Raw genomic sequence first — 3131 nt, forward strand, 5'->3', positions numbered from 1 at the left:
TTCTGACTGGTGTGAGGTGATATCTCATTGAGGTTTTGATTTGGATTTCCCTGATGCCAAGCGATGTTGAGCACTTTTTCACGTGTCTGTTGGCCATTTGGATGTCTTCTTTGGAAAAATGTCTGCTCATGTCTTCTGCCCATTTCTTGATTGGATTCTTTGTTCTTTGGGTGTTGTGTTTGATAAGTTCTTTATAGATTTTGGATACTAGCCCTTTATCTGATATGTCATTTGCAAATATCTTCTCCCGTTCTGTGGGTTGTCTTTTGGTTTTGTTGACTGTTTCTTTTTCTGTGCAAAAGCTTTTTATCTTGATGAGGTCCCAATAGTTCATTTTTGCCCTTGCTTCCCTTGCCTTTCGCGATGTTTCTAGGAAGAAGTTGCTGCGGCTGAGGTCGAAGAGGTTGCTGCCTGTGTTCTCCTTTAGGATTTTGATGGACTCCTGTCTCACATTTAGTTCTTTCAACCACTTGGAGTCTATTTTTGTGTGTGGTGTAAGGAAATGGTCCAGTTTCATTCTTCTGCATGTGGCTGTCCAATTTTCCCAACACCATTTGTTGAAGAGACTGTCTTTTTTCCACTGGACATTCTTTCCTGCTTTGTCAAAGATTAGTGGACCATAGAGTTGAGGGTCCATTTCTGGGCTCTCTATTCTGTTCCATTGATCTATGTGTCTGTTTTAGTGCCAGTACCATACTGTCTTGATGATGACAGTTTTGTAATAGAGCTGGAAGTCCGGAATTGTGATGCTGCCAGCTTTGCTTTTCTTTTTCAACATTCCTCTGGCTATTCGGGGTCTTTTCTGGTTCCATACAAATTTTAGGATTATTTGTTCCATTTCTTCTTCTTCACATCATTTGAGGGTATTAGTGAATTCACAACCAACTTGCTGGCTGTATGTAGTTCAGATGGGAGAGAAACTTCTGTACGGGAGCCTGTATGGTCTTCGATCCTATGCTGGCAGTTTTCTAACACAGGCAAACAATTTTCTCCCCATTTTGTAGTAATTTAATCTTCCTATTAGCAAAAGAGGTCTCCAGCCACCATGTAGAGTCATAGGATGGGGATTTCCTCTTAGTATTTTTAGTTTCGATATTTGTAACTCCTGAGGCAACATTCTAGAGCAAGGTATTCAGGACCTGCTCTGCCAAAGGACTGATAAAGGAAAAGGATCTATTTATTCTTTGTGATTTGATGCACATATGAAGAGCATAACACATCATAACAGACATTGGTCATTAATAAATCACGTCCTAGTCTTTTAGCGCTTCTGTAACCAGAAGACAGCTTCAGCTTTCCCACGTCTAGGCTTCGAGCCCTTTTAACCCTGCGACATCAATGATGCATATGTCTGGAATTAGTTAAAAAGATGGTCAAATTCCTTTTCTTAGTTCATCTATTTTTCACTGTCTCTTGGTCCCAGGTTTATCTGAATGATTACCATTTTTCATTCTCTGCTATTGCTCATTGAGGTGCTCTCTATTGTCTTCATGGTTTGCAGGCTGGTTGGGAGAGGGAGCTTGGGAAGGGTGTGCCACTGTAGGGAGGTTGTGAGTTGCCAGGATACCTCCAGGGATGATCCCTTCCATAGCCGCCAGGAGTTCTCTGGGAGCCACACCCACAATGCCTGGCAGGTATCTGTATGTGGTGCCCTTGAGCTCCGGATGAATCACTTGCTGATCTATTACTGACTAGGGAGCTGTTGTGACAAAGAATTCCTTGTTCACAGTGTCTTAAGCTTTCAGGTATGCGACCTGTGATTGCCCAGCAGATCTTGGTGGCAGCTGCCTCCCTCATCTCTAGTGAGGCTTGCTCACTATACCAGGCTATGTGGGGCATACAAATGAGATTCGGTAAATCTTTCAAGGGACACTGAGCAAAGCTGAAAGGCTGTGATTCATGCCCTTCAAGGGCTGTCCCTTGTATCCTGCCATCCTTGAGGGCTTGGGCTAAGGCTTTGTCATCCACCAGCCCACCTCGGACCGCAATCACCAGGAATGCTCCATGCCTCATTGATGAGGTGGTGGTTGTGTTCATTGAGATTACAGTGCAAGGAGACGCAGTCACTCTGATACATTAAGTCCTGCAGGGCATAGACCCTCTGCACACCCAGGGATTACTCTATCCCATCCTGTAAGTAGGGGTCATAAAATATGATGCTGAATCCAAAGGCTGTGGCTGCAACAGCAACCACTTGCCCTGTGCAACAGAAGAGGATGAGGCCCAGTGCCTCCCCATGGATGCGGGCCGTTCGCCAGGTGTCAATCTGCTCAACGTTCTGGACCCTTGTGCCTCCCTGCAGCACCTGGTACAACCATGTGTTCTGCTGGTACAGGTAGAGGATGTGACAGATGCTGGAGTCAAGCCATCTCTTCTACTGGTGCTGAGGCATGTTGCACGGGCTGATCCCGAGCTTGCCAGCAGCCTTGATGTCAACGTTGTTGTAGCTGCTGCCAATCCGCACAATCTCTCTCCAGGCTTTGAACTTCTCCAGGTCCTCCCTGGTAAGGGTGATGGTATGGCATATGCGTCATAGAAGGCCACAGTGACCAGGTCCCTCAGAACTGGCATCTCCGGTCTCTGCCACTGAGTAGAGCCACCAGAGGGCGAGGGTGCAGGGGGCCATTCATGATCTGGGGCTGAATGCCTTCACAAATTGTGTCCAGTTACTGTCTCCTGAGTTCGTGCTTATCCATAAGGCCATTCTTTTTATTTTTTTAAGATTTTATTTATTATTTATTTATTTATTTAGAGTGCAGGAAGTGGGGAGGTTTGGAGGGGGAGAGGGAGGGAGAGAATCTCCAGCATACTCCTCACCAAGCTTGGAGCCTAAGGGATGGGAGGACCCAGAGATCCTGACCTGAGCTGAAATGGAAAGTCCATTTCTCAACCAAGTGAGCCACCTTGGCACCACAAGGGCCATTCTTCATGGAACCTTACAACTCTCTGATTCAAAAGGCAAAGCCGTCCTCTAAGAATTTAGGGGAATGCACAGGAGTGTGTGGCATTATACTACTGTGAACCCAATATAAAGCTGTCCATAAACTATAGTTCACACAATGGGCTATCTGTCTTTAAGGGAATCCAGCTTCATTGGGTCAAAACCATTTAGGGTGATGAAACTCTGGTTC

General features: G+C 45.6%; 1 pseudogene; it reads right to left on the minus strand.

The window, feature by feature from the left end:
- Positions 1–1457: 1457 nt before the first annotated feature.
- Positions 1458–2696, minus strand: LOC110573869 (annotated as a pseudogene).
- Between the last annotated feature and the right edge of the window lie 435 nt (positions 2697–3131).

The sequence above is a fragment of the Neomonachus schauinslandi genome, chromosome 6 (genome assembly GCF_002201575.2).
Source record: "Neomonachus schauinslandi chromosome 6, ASM220157v2, whole genome shotgun sequence".
Lineage (NCBI taxonomy): Eukaryota > Metazoa > Chordata > Mammalia > Carnivora > Phocidae > Neomonachus > Neomonachus schauinslandi.